At 34.1% G+C, this 16,170-nt stretch overlaps 1 protein-coding gene and 1 non-coding gene across 2 annotated transcripts in view; one reads left to right on the top strand and one right to left on the bottom strand.

Moving 5' to 3' along the window:
- The first annotated feature begins 201 nt into the window (after positions 1-201).
- LOC149075050 (G protein-coupled receptor dmsr-1-like) overlaps positions 202-16,170 on the top strand; it is a 115,179-nt gene continuing 99,210 nt past the window's right edge. The window contains exon 1 of the mRNA XM_089245602.1: positions 202-346. The gene's annotated coding sequence lies outside the window, so the exon portion shown is untranslated. The remainder of the gene's footprint in view (positions 347-16,170) is intronic.
- On the bottom strand, positions 9,999-10,070 carry TRNAA-CGC (transfer RNA alanine (anticodon CGC)). The gene has a single exon. It is a non-coding gene; the product is annotated as a tRNA-Ala (tRNA).

Below are 16,170 nucleotides of genomic sequence, written 5' to 3' on the forward strand. Positions count from 1 at the left end.
TTCCCCTTTAACATTGAAATGATCATTTGGCGAATTTTTTTTTTTTTCATTCAATTGTTTATTTGCAACTAACTCGAATGAAAAGAGGAAACAAGTTGTTGTTGGCGCGTTTTCGGTTGGCGTTTCCGCTCTAAATAATTGCCAATTGCAAAATGTGGGACAAAGTGTTACGGGAAGCGGTCGCCACACGTTAGACATCACTTCAATTGACAGGTATGAATGTAAGGTGCTCTTTCTTTCTTTCTTTGAACAACTTCGAAACAGTGATGACTGTTATTAGTTAGACACCGATCTCCAAAAATCATCCTCGGAATCAAGATCGAATAAAATGAATCATCAATTTTAAGTAAGTCGAAATATTTCTCATAAATTGGATATATTTTCTATTAAATAATTCTATAATTTGCAGTTATTTCAGGAATCATGACCAATATTACTTCAAGACTGTATATGCTACATAAATATATATGAAACATAGAGAAAAATATATTCATAAGCATAATACGTAACTGAATTTATTGGGAACTAAACTTTGGAGGATTATATGATTTTAACTAAATTTTATGCAATTTGTTTCTGTTCCTTGAAATATTATCTATAATTCATACTAATATAACAATATATACCTGTAATTTATACTTGCTATATAATACAGAAATTCTAGTTTTCGGCTAAATATTTTTAATCATTTTCTTTCTTTCGAATAACTGAAATGAAATAAGAAATATGCAGATATGTTAGTAAAATGTTGTCCGAATATGTTATTCATACACTATTTTTTGATTTATTCGAATGAAATTCCAAAGCAGTAAATATGATAATACAATTAAATTTTAAGAAATTGATTCCTGTTCCTAGAAATATATATAATTCCTTTTTAAATAATGTTATAATAATTAACTTTTAAATTTTGAAATAAAATTATAATAGTGTGATTTTTAATTTTCAAGTCTCATTATCGATATTCACTCATGAAAAATTCAAAATATAAACAAATAAATAAATTATTTATTTATTTATTTATTCACATATTATCTGGTTTTTGACTTTCCGTCGTTCTTTATCAGTATCCTCTCTTGAATAATTAAAATATTTCAAATATTATACAAATATTACAGATGCATCAATAATACATTAGTTATAATATATATTTATATTAATATATTGTAACAATTTTATTTTATAATACATAACTAATATTATTATTATAATATGTAATAATAATATTAAGATGTATTATATATAACTAATATTATAATAATAATAATATTACCTATAATAATATTAGTTATAACTGATTCACACTGTGTGTCTAGTTTCTGATTCTTTTGTTTATTAATTTTTTCGTTTTACAATAATTAAAATAAAATATATATCATATGTATTAAGATAGTTAAAACGGATAAGATAGAATATGTTTTTCATGTGTAATTTTTTAATTTATTCCGAACAAAACTGTGAAGAAATCGATATTATGACACGATTATATTCTGAAAAATTGATTCCCATTGATTGAAATAATTCTTTTGATTATGTGATTAATTCGAAAATTATAGTTTTTGATTCTATGGTATATTATAACTATTTTTCTATTGAATAATTAAAATATTTTAGATATGATATAAATATTAAAAACATATTAATAAAATGTTGAAAGAATATATAATTCATGTCATTTTTGAATTTATTAGGAATAAAAACTTTTTATGGGTAACACGTGCCTCTTAACATGGGGAAAAATTTTAAATATCATCAAAAATACTATTTAACCATTGATTTATTAGAATTTTTCCACATATTTTTGATTGCATATGCTATCCTATGCTGGTGTAAAATTTTACATATATTCAATACTTAATTTTTTTTTAAATTTTCAATAAAAATACATTGAAAACAGCTCGCGTGCATGATAAAATGGCATGGCATTGATGTGGCCATGCAATATTGAAATTAAAATGAAGAAAACGGTTCATTTCATAAAATGAACTAAAAAACTGAAATTTTATACTCATTTTATTTAAAATTTAAATTTTCAAAAATTAAAAAAAAATAGTTTTTTTATAAATCAAATATTTATGAATGGATCTGAAATCTGTTAGTTCCTTTTAAGAAATGAACCGTTTTCTTCACTTTAATTTCAATATTGTATGGTTACATTGATGTCATGTCATTTCATCGTGTGCGCAAGCTGTTTTTAATGTTTCTTTCTTTTTTAATTTTTAAAAAATTAAGTATTAACAATATGTAAAATTTCATACCAGCATAGGATAGCATATTTAATCAAAAATATATGAAAAACATTTCTAATAAATCAATAGTTAAATAGGATTTTTAATGATAATTTTCATCTTTTCCCCATGTTAAGAGGCATGTGACCCCTTAAAGCATAGTTTCCCAACCTTTTTTGTCCCCCATCGTTCCCTTCTTCAGAAAGTTTTTCCTCCCATCGCCCACAACGAAATCCAACCCATAGGATCCTATGCTATACCCGTACCTTCTACCGCCCTCTGGAACATTCTATCGCCCCCCACGGACTGTAACGCCCACGTTCGGAATCACTGCCTAAAAGGAATCAGTAGGATGACACGATTGGATTTTTAAAAATTGATTCCTATTCCTTGAAATAAGTCTTTTAGTTATAACTAATTCAAACTGTGTCTAGTTTCTCATTCTACAGTTTATTATCAATTTCTTTTCATTCGAATAATTGAAATACAATAGTTTACATATTATAAATACCGTCGAATCCCATTTTAACGAATACCGTTATAGCGAAAATTTCGTTTTAACGAATATTTTTCTAATCCCTCAAATAAGTTTACATAGGAACAATGCTAGATAACCTGGAATTTTCCTTTATAACGAAATTTGGTTTTAATGAAGTGATTCCTCCGGTCTTTTGGCGTTCCTTATAACGGGATTCGACTGTATTAAGATACATTTGGCATAAGAATATATTATTCTAGATTAATGGAATAACTATAATACTCTATTTCTAGATTTAATGGAAATGAAATGTTTTTAAAGGAATCATGCACGATTAGATTTTTTAAGAACAATGCTTCTCATTCCTTGAGTAATTCCCCTTAATATTTAAAATTGATATTTTGACTCCAATTACAATTATCATATACGTATATATATTATCAATACTTTCCCTCGAATGATTAAAATATTTTAAATATGATATAAATGAAATACGGGGTGATTATAAAAAAACTATCCCGACATATGGGCCCCTAACTATCATACCATTCACAGAAACTGAATGAAATTTTGGCATAAGTTATTTTGAGGTGTGCGCTCAAGAATGATATGGAAAACAACAGTGTCACTCTAACAGTTACGGTTACAGTGAGAAAATTTCGAAAATATCAAATGGCAACACCAAGTTTTTTGTATTGGAATGCGATCTCCATACTGAAAAACACTAAATAGCGTTGGAATGGCACCTGTAGTACGAAAATCCCCGGAGCTAGGCAAGGAAAAAGGACTTTGCCGTGCACCAGAGCATTAATGTTCGTTTCATTCGTCACACCGTTTAAGATCCCAGCCTGATTAGTCCTCCACAAGGTCATGTGGAAAATTTGTGAAACACAATAAAATGCTTTATTTTATGCTGCTTCTCTGTCCTTATTGGTTGTCCTCACTTTTAGCCTATCTACCGCCGGTGATTTTCATGCTACAGTTGCCGTTCGAACGCTATTTAGGGTTTTTCACAATGGAGATCGCATTCCAATACAAAAAACTTGGTGTTGCCATTTGATATTTTCCAAATTTTCTCACTGTAACCGTAACTGTTAGAGTGACACTGTTGTTTTCCATATCATTCTTGAGCGCATACCTCAAAATACCTTATGCCAAAATTTCATTCAGTTTCTGTGAATGGTATGATAGTTAGGGGCCCATATGTCGGGATAGTTTTTTTATAATCACCCTGTATATATATATATATATATCAATAAAGATAATGGAGAAACAAAAAAATTATCAATCAAATGCTATTCGTAAATTTATTAGAATTTAAATTTTGAAGGAATCAACACGATACTGCGATTAGATTTTTTCTTTAAAAATTGATTCCTATTACTTTAAGATAATTTTTCTTTAAAATGATTATTTATTGAATGTCTAGTTTTTTTGATTCCATTTAGTGAATAATTAAAATATTTTATAGATATGATATAAATATTATAGATATCTTAATAAAAGGCTGTGGAATATATAACTCATATGTTATTTTTGAACTTATTCAGAACAAAATTTTAAAGAAATCAATACGATGATACGGTTTGATGTTTAAAAATTGATTCTCATCCCTTGAAATAATTATTTTAAGTTAAAATTAATTTTTAAAATGTCTAGTTTTTTACTTACATGGTTCATTATCATTACTTTCTCTCGAATAATTAAAATTTTTCAAATACCATATAAATATAATACATGTATTAATAAAGTTGTGAAAGATATACCGGGTACACATGGAAAAAAGGGCGAACCGTTGATCCTAGAGGCATACTTCCAATTAGAAAACGTTTTCAAATAGCGTATAGTTCTCAGATATGCTATTCATGTTTCAAGGGGTTGTATATTTATTAAAGTAACAAAATTAATTTTTTATAAAGTCCCTGTGCGCCCTGAAATCTAATTGCTAATTGGAAAGTTGTTGCACTGTCTTTCCTGATGCCAACAAAAAGAATTTCACATTTCCAAGTGCAATATTCACTGAGATATAATTCAATTAATAGTCAGAATTGATTGAATAACTAATTAGTTCTATGAATAATGGAGTGGCTTATACACCGATGTTGCACCACTGATGCGGCCCGCGACGATATAGCTGACCCTTATTGGCCCGCGAACAGAAAAAAGTTGGCCATCCCTGATATATATAATAATAATAATGTGATCTTTACTTTCAAAATTCATTATCAATATACTTTCGTGAATCCTTTATAATATTATACAGGGTGATTCCATAATTTCCCTTGCCGCATTTTACTGACAAACCGTTGATCGTAGAGGCATACTTCCAATTAGGAAAAATTTCCAAATAACATGTAAAATTCAGATACGTCATTCATGTTGCAAAGGGTTGTTTATAGTTATATTAAAATAAAATTAAAAATTTATTCGGACAACCCTTGGGCTCAAGAACCGAATTACAAAGTTGTTGCCCTGTCTCTTCTGGGGCCAAAAAAAAAAGAAATTCTGCATTTCTAAGTGTAATATTCACTGCGATATTTTTGAATTCAAAATCTGAGTAAAGTTCAGATCGAACAGCATAAACTGATGCAGGACGCTTCTTTCCCTCGTTTATTCTGTTTTTTCCTAATCTTCTTCGATTTCTGTAATCAAATATCTCAGCGGATATTGCGCTCAGAAAGGTGATTTTTTGTTCTGTTGGCCGCAGAGAAGACAGCGCAACAACCAAAGTTGTCGCGGTTTTTGAGCGACAACTTTGTCGAAATTTTTCATTGTCCTTTATCAATATTTTCTCTTCAGACACTAAAAATATTTTAGATATAATATAAATATCATGGAGACATGTTAATAAAGATGTTGAGAAATTGAATATATTATTCATGAGAGTAATTTTTAAATTTATTCGGAATGAAATTTTTTTAAACGGATGAAGAGTTTATTTTTGACGAGAATCTCTCCAGAAACTGATTCCTATTTCTGTAAACGATTCTTTTAATTCATAATTGATTCAAAACGTCTAGTTTTTGATTCCGGTCTTTATTATAAATGTTTTCACTTGAATAATTAAAATACTCTAGATATGACATAAATATTATAGATATATTAATAAAAGCGTTTTAAAAGATAATATCTGCTTTATTAACATGCGTTATTTTTGAATTAATTCGGAATGAATTTTTAAAGGAAATAATATATGACGTTAATCCACACATTGGATTTTTATTCCTTGAAATAGTCATTTCAATTTATAATTAATATAAAAATTATAGTTTTTGATTTTTCTACGGTCCGTCATCAATACTTTCTTAATTAGAAAAATATATTTTAGATATTATGTAAATATTACGTATGCATATCGCTGAAGATATTGAGAAATAACGCACAGGGCGCATAACAAGCAGGGATAACGACATTTTATTGACCCAACCTCTGATTTTAGAGGTATACTTCCAATTAGAAATTGTATCTGTGCAGTACTCACAGATATGTCATTCATGTTTCAAGGGATTTTTTGTATAATCATTGAAATAAAAAAAAATAGCTTTTCATACATTCCTCGTGTGCCCCAAAACCGAATTATGTCTCTCCTGAGGTTAACAAAAAAATCCCATGATTCTAGGCGCAATATTCATTGAGATATTCGAATTCGAAAAATGGAGAAAATTTGGGAAAGAAACAGCGTTAAATACGTGTAAAACGAGTTTTCTCCGCATTTTTAAAAGCTGTTTTTTGTCCCCCAACGTTCCTCCGCTTTTCTAATTCGTATATCTCAGTGAATATTGCACTTAGAAAAGTGATTATTTTTTGGCATCAAGAGAGACAGGGCAACAATTTTCGTATTGGGGAGTGTTTTGGGCCCACGCGGACGATATAATTTTTTTTTCCATTTTATTAACTATGCAACCCCTTGAAACATGAATGACATATTTGAGTACTACACGGTACATATCGGTATATCTCTAGGATCAACGGTTCGCCAGTAAAATGGCATACTCCCTGCTTGATATGCACCCTGTATATTACCCGTGTTATTTTTGAATTTATTGCAAATTTGATTTTAAAGAATCAAACATTTCGATTAAATTTTATATACATCAGTAGATTTCCATTATAAAGATAGTTTATTCAATCTACAATAAAAAAAAAATTCTCTACTGTTCATTTTCACTATTTAAATTTTTTGAATAATTGATAAAAAATTATTATAAATTATGATATGCGTATCAGATATGTTAATACAAAAATATTAAAAATAGGTATACATTGCCTTTTAATAGTTTTGAAAATTAAATTTTAAAGAAATTGATATATTTCATAATTGTGGTATCAGAAGCGTTACATTACTCTAATATCATATTGTAGTTCATTTTATATCATAAATGTTATTGTTATTTGATATATACAATCTGTATGCAATTTTTTTAAGAAATACGTTTTTCATAGAATTATTCAGGCTATGTTTTGGAAATTCGAAAAATTATGATTTATTCTACTACTAGCTATAATACCCGGCGCTGCCCGGGTTTTCTTCCATGAGGCTGTTTGGATCACGTGATATCTCCCTCTTTCTTTGAGGGACATGCAAACCGTGTCTAAGTTAACCAATATGACAACTTCCTGAGCGACTTCATGAAATAAACAAATCTAGATTTAAAGAAACATAGAAACGAATATATTTTTTTTTCCTTTTTTTAAGGGGCGCTAGGTATTTCGATCCCCCCCCCCCGAACTTTAATTATTGCCTGTTTCAGCTTTCAAAAATGCTTAATTGAAGCTGTGGAATTTCTTCGATGTACTTTACGGGCCCATAATTAATTTTAAAACAATTATTAATGCAGTTGAATATCAAAAGACAATACGGAGACATTATTTTTCATGCTTGAGAAGATATAAATAAAAAGTTGAAATCAATGTTATTGCATGAATGTCTAACTCAAAAGTAGGTCCGGCTAATTACTTCCTTTTTGATATCCTGGGCTTCGTATATAGACCTCAATATTTCAAAAATTGAGAATTCAATACAATTTTTAAAATTATTGATGGGGCGGAAAATCCCACTAATTTCCGCATTTCTACAGTAAAATCGACAATTTTAGCACTGATTTCTATGAGGATCACCCTTTTCCTGACTCTCAAAGCGATGCTGATGATGATTATGACGTCTATTCAAAAAGCCTCATTACTGAGAGTATATTGAAAATGTGGCAAACCATTATAGAGGCATAAACTGTTATACATATACTAACAGGATTAAAGAAGTGACAAACCGTTGTAAAGGCATATACACGTCTGAAACGCATTGCTAGGGAACCACGGTGACCAAAGTAAACGTTCGGAAAGTGATTGTTGAGGCCCAAAAACCATTGTTGCCGGACAGTTTTAATGGGGGCATTTGCCCTGGGCTGACGAAATTTTAAAGTAGCCTATCGTTCAAGTCGGGTCCCATTTGGTATGTATGCAAAATTTGGCGACGATCGATCTAAAATTGTAGATTTGTATAGAGAACATACACACACACACACACACACAGACACACAGAAAATCAATTTTATATATATCGATTACGTAATTTAACATACACACACATAGTGCATTATTAATTTCTGCTGAAAAATTGAAGTAAGTATTGAATAACAATAAATACTGTAAATATTGAACTCCATCCGAGAGAATGGCGGATGAATATAGTAATTATAATAGTTGGTATATTATAATAGTTATCATATACCAACTGTTATGTTGGATATAAATAGCTATTTGCTATGTTGCTTCATAATATTTACATCATCAAGTGAATATGTATTATCATTTTAATGTAATTATTTTTATAATTTCAAAAAGAAATGTGTTTATTCCCCGTTTTTAATTGTAACTAATGTTGGGAAGACCTTTTTGAATTCATTATTTAATTTTTACTCTTCTCTATTGAAATATTATTTATTTATTTTTCATTTATGGATCCAGAAATTTACCTTTTTTCCCTCAGAAATAGATGTTTTTGTGATGAAATTTATTTTTGTGGGAGCGTTGCTGAATATCGTGAATACATTTTGGTGAATGAATTTGGTCTGGTCAAAATAATCGAATTTTCATACAATTTTATCAGTTTTCGCATTTTGATAATTTGAATTTCGAATGTATTTATTTACCCTATTTATTTATTAACGTGTTTATTTACCCTGATGTAATACATTTATTTACATCGCGAGAGAACATACATTAGAAACGTCAGAACTTTTCATTATTATTTATTTAAATAAAATAATAAATTTAAAACTATTCAATTTGTAGTTCCTGAAATTGAGAGTTGATTTTTGGAAATGATCGAGTAATTGATATTGGTTGCAGATTGATCAGTTGATCCCGTTTATAACGTTTTAATGTTTCCCCCGTCTTAGTACGGCTTATTTCCGTGGTCCCGTCGTTTCCTGATACTCATCGTGATTTCCCGTTTGAAGCGTTTTCGCTTGCAACGTTTTACTTGACGGCTTTCGGAAATCGTTATAAACGGGATCCTCCGTATTCGTGTTTATTAAAATACAATTATTATATATAATTCATTGACATAAACTTATAACGTTATATTTATTATTTTGTGGAGAAAAATCTTCTGCAGAAAAGAATTTTTTTTCTTTTTTGAAATATTCCATGTACAGTGGATAGCCGCTTATAACGTTTTCCAAACACCGTCACATAAGAAAACATTCTAAGCAGGAAAACGCTTGAAACGGATAGTCTCGATGAGTACATATTATTATACGGTGACCACGTAAATAATGCGTACTAAGCGGAGAAACATTATAACCGGGATATACTTGTATACTGTAAATTATAATTTTTTTATATAATTTATTAATAATAGTTTCGCAATGAAAATGAAAGGTAGATAATCATTGTGGCCACGTTCGTATTAATACTAACTAAATGAATATATAAAATAAAGATAATACAGTGAATCGAACTCTTACAAACGTTTCCCCGCTTAAAACGATCGACTTATTTTCGTTGTCCACCGTTTCCTAATACTCATCGAAATTTCCCGTTTATAGCGTTTTCCACTCATAAAGTTTTCTCATGACGGTTTCTATAAAAAAACGTTACGTGCGGGATCGACTGTAACTTAGAAAACGTGAAACGAAAATTTTACTCAAAGCTTAAATTGAAAAAAAAATTGTCAGTTTTAAATAATTTACTTTTTTTTATACTGTCTTTAAAAACCGAAGAATTCTAAAATTTTCCGATTTTTCTTTCAAACGTACTGTAATTAGGCAAGGAAAAATAAGATTGTTGCTTGGAGGTGCCGGGGTTTGAACCCGGGGCCTTTCACATGCGAAGCGAACGCTCTACCTCTGAGCTACACCCCCGACAATAGAGCATCCAATAACATGGGAGGACACAAAAAAACATTTAAAAAATATGGATGCGATGCGAAATATGGGAGAAATTTATTAAAATCAATGATAATTTAAAGCAATTTAATTTTTTTAGCATTAATTAAAATTGGTAATTATGGATTTTCATTAACATTCACTGTGAATGTATCGCCCTCAACCATAAAGTTTGCTGTCGAGGTCCACGGGTTCGAATCCGAGTGTAGAACATCGAAAAAATATGTTATTTACCTACCGAGCATGTGGGTAAAAACCGATAGATGGCGCTTTCATTTTTTCTTTCACCTGACCAGAGCGTGCTTGGTAAAAGATACAATATGTGCAAAGTATTATAATAATACATATAAGAATACTTAGGCTCCACAATTTCATTGATTTGGCATAAATCTGATCAATTTTTGTTACCGATTCATTTCATAACTCAAAATATAAATATCGTATAAAAACAATGAATTTCCAATATGGACTTTTTAAATTTTTTTAAAAGATGATAAGGTCATTCAAGTATTACGTCAGCAGATTTTTAGCCATTTTTGACCCCTTGTCAGCAAAAGTCATCAAAACACTGAACCCCCCCCCCCTCATCAGCTTAAAATATTTCATATTTTCAAAAAAGGGTGGTTGATGACGTAAGCAAATCCGAAACTCCCCCCCTCCCCGATGCTGACGTAATACTTGAATGACCCCTAATATGTATCTATTAATCTATTACACGGGGTGTCTCCTGTATGTGCTAGAACGGCCTTTATCTCATCACCCGTCCGTCGTTGAGGCATGATTCCAATTTGAAAAATGCTCACAAGATGTTCAAAAATTTCCCCGCACCCGTTTCGAGAGTGTGTGTAACAAAATAAGAAATCTAAATTTGTGATACGGTCTCCGTGTGCTCAAGAATTAGTTAATTACAAAGTTGTTGCCCTGCCTCTCATGATGCCAACAAAAGAAAATTCACCTTTCTAAGTGCAATATTCAAAGATATATTTCGAATTCGAAAAACGAGGGAACTTCGCGGTTTTTTCCCAAATTTATTCTGTTTTTCAAATTCGATTACGTCAGTGAATATTATACTTGAAAACGTGGAATTTGTTGTTGTTGTTTTTTTTGAGTGAAGATCGAAATTTGAATATTCTTGATTGCTTCAAATTGAAAAATTTTGATACTATACTGATAGGAAAAAAAAGATCGGGAAAAATCTGTAATGATATTCATTGATTTTCCGGAAATGGAATTCCGGATAATTTCCGGTTTTTGGTCAGAACATGACAAATCCAAAATCCCATTTTTAAGATATAAGCATTTTCATTGTCATTTAAAAATCTAAAATAAAGCATACACATAAATACAAATGAAAATATCAAACATCATGTTTAGCCGCACGCACGTGCATTTATCCCACTTCTAATTAGTCGCAATTAGCAAGATTTCCTACTAGATCAAAAAGCCATTTTTTGGAGATATCGTGTTCTGACCACAGACTTCATGAAACATCAGAAATTTCACGAATTTCAAATGAAATAACTTATTTATAATCTGGAAAAGAAAAATTTTCTGCACAATCATGTAAATTTCGTGACTCCAACAGTTACGGGGACTTTTCCGCGTATATTTTTAAATCCGCAGCTGTATGTACAAAGACCAACGCTGGGTTTTGGGCTAATGCTCATGCGCCTTGGAATTTGCAGCTTGTTATCACATGACCATTTATTATATCTTTTCATATCCGTCTTAAACATTCATAAATGTTTTATTGTGAGTCACTCATGAACGTACGAAAAATTTTTATACAACAATAAAAAGACACAAACGCTCCCGGGGGATCGCTGCCTTTAATTTTATTCCATTAACCTATTATACAGGGTGTCCTGTAAGTGTCAGCGCGGCCTTTATCTCATCAACTGTCCGTCTCGTAGATGTATAGTTTCAGTTTATAGAAAATGCTCAGAAGTCGTTCAAAAGTTACCCGGTGCCAGTTTTGAGATTGAAAATACAGTGTGTCACAAAATAAGAAATCTAAATTTTTATACGCCCCCCCCCCAGTCTTCTAACTTCCACTTGAAAAGTTGTTGCCTTGTCTCTCCTGAGGCTAGCAAAAAAGCCAAATTTGTAAGTGTAATAATAAAAATCGGAGGGAAGTTGAAGGAAGTATAAAAGAGGGAAAAGAGCGTTAGTTTTTGCTTTTAGTTTTCTCCGATTTTGAATTTAAGTATCTCTTAGCGAACCACTTGCGAAACTTCGATGGGGGGGAGCGGAGGCGGTTTCCGATTTTCTGACGTTCGTTAACAAGGGCGGAAAGGGGGTGGGATGGTGCTTACGTCATCTATATATATGTGTATTTTTTTTTTTTTGGATATGGGGATCGGGTTGCGCTATGGCGGCCGCAGCGTTGTCGGTGCGAGAGGCGGGAGCGTTGTGGGAGATTGGGAGGGACGTCTGGCTCTCGGAAAGGCTGTGATGTTGAGGCTCATTTTTCCGCTATAGCTCACCCAATTGGGTAAAGGGCAGAAAATCACTTCATTGCGGTAGGCCTGAGCTATAGTCGGTTTCAGATAAAGATAAAGGTGCTTACGTCATCAACCACCCTTCATGAAGATATGGAATATCTTTAATGGCATCTCACTCGGTGCGCCAAAAACGAGAAAAAGCTTCCGATAGTTTGTAGGCACCTGAACTAACACATTCCCCCTATTCATATGTTCTCTATAGAGCCACGTTAGTGATCTCTAAATGTCCCACTGATCCATGTGATCTGGAAATGTGTCTGGGCCGCTTAAGTGTTCTGGAACTGCCCCAGGCCATCCCCCAAGTGATCCGTAATTATATGCCGCGTGTCACTTAAGTAATCTGGGAATGTGCCGCGGGTAATTTGAGAAATGTAGAGCCGCACTGGGGGCCACTTAAGTGCTTTGAAACTGCACCACATGTCACTCAAGGTATATCTAAATTTACCACGGATCGCTTGAGTGTTTTAGAACTGTCACGGGTCACATAACTGATCTGTGCATGTGCCACGGGTTTTCTGTGGTTCCCAACTTCAAGGCGCGAATGCGAGCCGATCTGCCCATTAAAAAATGTCTCGCCAAAGAGAGCAACAGACCTACAAACAGTACAAATGTAATTCAGTCATAACACATCACTCCCTTCACTTCTGAAATATAGATGGCGGCACTGAAAAAACACAACACTACTTACGCACTCAAAAGACTGTTAGGTACACACACACAGTTACACTTCCGGCACAACTCACTAGGTAGTAAATCGCCCGTAGATGGTGATAGACCTGTGTTGTGCTCGGTTTGAAAGAAAGAAAGAAAGAAAGGGTCTACTTTTGAGTGATCTGAAAATGTGCCAAATTTGACCATCCTTTTCCCCATAAAATGAGGTTTGATTGGAGTGGATTGAATTTTGGTTTTTGTGGCGCAAGGACCAATTGAGTCAGACTGAGCCAAAATAAGTGACCATATGGAAATAAGTTATAAAATTTGTTCTGGTTATGGCAAGGAAGCAAAAAAGTATGTATGTTAATAAAACGATGGCGCGTGAAACGTAAAACAATGGCGTAGATATAGTAAGAAATTACCTGGTTTGAAAAAAAAACCTGCCCCAATCATCTTTCTCCGCACTAATTCCTAAATGTTGACGGAGGTAACATCTTCTGAGATGTATTTCTGGTTCTTACATCGGCCAAATTTGTTGCGGAAAGCCTGTACGCGCGTTGAGCGCAGCATTTTTCTGTGAATTTTGGAGAAAAAATATCGCCAAAGCTACGACTTTATGAAGACTACAATCTAATTTGGCGAACCTGGTTGGAAGAATCATCAAACATTAGAGAGCAGAGGTTTCAACCGTTTTCTAGTCGCGAGCACTGCCTGTACTCATCATCAAAAGAAAAGCACCCCTTTACGGCAAGTTTAACGAATGCGCGAAATGTGTGTTGATTTCGATCGTTGAATGCAATTCCTCCAGGTCGCAGGTCTTCAACCTTTTTGTAGTCGTGAGCACTGCCGTACTCATCATCAAAAGAAGAGCACCCTTTTACGGCAAGTTTAACGAATGCGCAAAATGTGGATTGATTTCGATCCTTGAATGCAATTCCTCCAGAGCACAGGTCTTCAACTTTTTTCTAGTCGGTCGCGAGCACTGTCTGTACTCATCATCAAAAGAAGAGCACCCCCTTACGGCAAGTTTAACGAATGCGCGAAATGTGGGTTGATTTCGATCCTTGAATGCAATTCGTCCATGGCACAGGTCTTCAACTTTTTTCTAGTCGGTCGCGAGCACTGCCGTACTCATCATCAAAAGAAGAGCACCCCTTTACGGCAAGTTTAACAAATGCGCGAAGTGTGGGTTGATTTCGATCGTTGAATGCAATTCCTCTAGGGCACAGGTCTTCTACTTTTTTCTAGTCGGTCGCGAGCACTGTCTGTACTCATCATCAAAAGAAGAGCACCCCCTTACAGCAAGTTTAACGAATGCGCGAAATGTGGGTTGATTTCGATCCTTGAATGCAATTCGTCCATGGCACAGGTCTTCAACTTTTTTCTAGTCGGTCGCGAGCACTGCCGTACTCATCATCAAAAGAAGAGCACCCCTTTACGGCAAGTTTAACAAATGCGCGAAGTGTGGGTTGATTTCGATCGTTGAATGCAATTCCTCTAGGGCACAGGTCTTCAACTTTTTTCTAGTCGGTCACGAGCACTGCCGTACTCATCATCAAAAGAAAAGCACCCCTTTACGGCAAGTTTAACGAATGCGCGAAATGTGTGTTGATTTCGATCGTTGAATGCAATTCCTCCAGGTCGCAGGTCTTCAACCTTTTTGTAGTCGTGAGCACTGCCGTACTCATCATCAAAAGAAGAGCACCCTTTTACGGCAAGTTTAACGAATGCGCAAAATGTGGATTGATTTCGATCCTTGAATGCAATTCCTCCAGAGCACAGGTCTTCAACTTTTTTCTAGTCGGTCGCGAGCACTGTCTGTACTCATCATCAAAAGAAGAGCACCCCCTTACGGCAAGTTTAACGAATGCGCGAAATGTGGGTTGATTTCGATCCTTGAATGCAATTCGTCCATGGCACAGGTCTTCAACTTTTTTCTAGTCGGTCGCGAGCACTGCCGTACTCATCATCAAAAGAAGAGCACCCCTTTACGGCAAGTTTAACAAATGCGCGAAGTGTGGGTTGATTTCGATCGTTGAATGCAATTCCTCTAGGGCACAGGTCTTCTACTTTTTTCTAGTCGGTCGCGAGCACTGTCTGTACTCATCATCAAAAGAAGAGCACCCCCTTACAGCAAGTTTAACGAATGCGCGAAATGTGGGTTGATTTCGATCCTTGAATGCAATTCGTCCATGGCACAGGTCTTCAACTTTTTTCTAGTCGGTCGCGAGCACTGCCGTACTCATCATCAAAAGAAGAGCACCCCTTTACGGCAAGTTTAACAAATGCGCGAAGTGTGGGTTGATTTCGATCGTTGAATGCAATTCCTCTAGGGCACAGGTCTTCAACTTTTTTCTAGTCGGTCACGAGCACTGCCTGTACTGATCATCAAAAGAAGAGCGCCCTTACAGCAAGTTTGGCATACGAATGTACACATAAAATTAGGATAGTTTCAATCCTTGGAATGCAATGCGTACTGTATGTGAACGTAACAATGCACATTGTAAATTGTTTAAGTGGAATTGTTGATCAAGTGCTCGCGAGCACGAAATCGGATACGAGCATCGAGCGCTCTGGGTGGTTCGGGAAGCAGCACCGTGGTTCTCGCGAGCAACGGGTTGAAGATACCTGCTCCAGGGGTTCAATCGGAACGTTGATCAAGGGCTCGCGAGCACGAAATCGGACACGAGCATCGAGCGCTCTGGTTGGTTCGGGGAGCAGCACCATGGTTCTCGCGAGCAACGGGTTGAAGATACCTGCTCCAGGGGTTCAATCGAACGTTGATCAAGGGCTCGCGAGCACGAAATCGGATACGAGCATCGAGCGCTCTGGGTGGTTCGGGAAGCAGCACCGTGGTTCTCGCGAGCAACGGGTTGAAGATACCTGCTCCAGGGGTTCAATCGGAACGTTGATCAAGG

Source organism: Pholcus phalangioides, unplaced genomic scaffold (assembly GCF_987345545.1).
Source record: "Pholcus phalangioides strain wild (caught in Gottingen) unplaced genomic scaffold, Ppha-v1.0 ptg000016l_1, whole genome shotgun sequence".
Taxonomy (NCBI): domain Eukaryota; kingdom Metazoa; phylum Arthropoda; class Arachnida; order Araneae; family Pholcidae; genus Pholcus; species Pholcus phalangioides.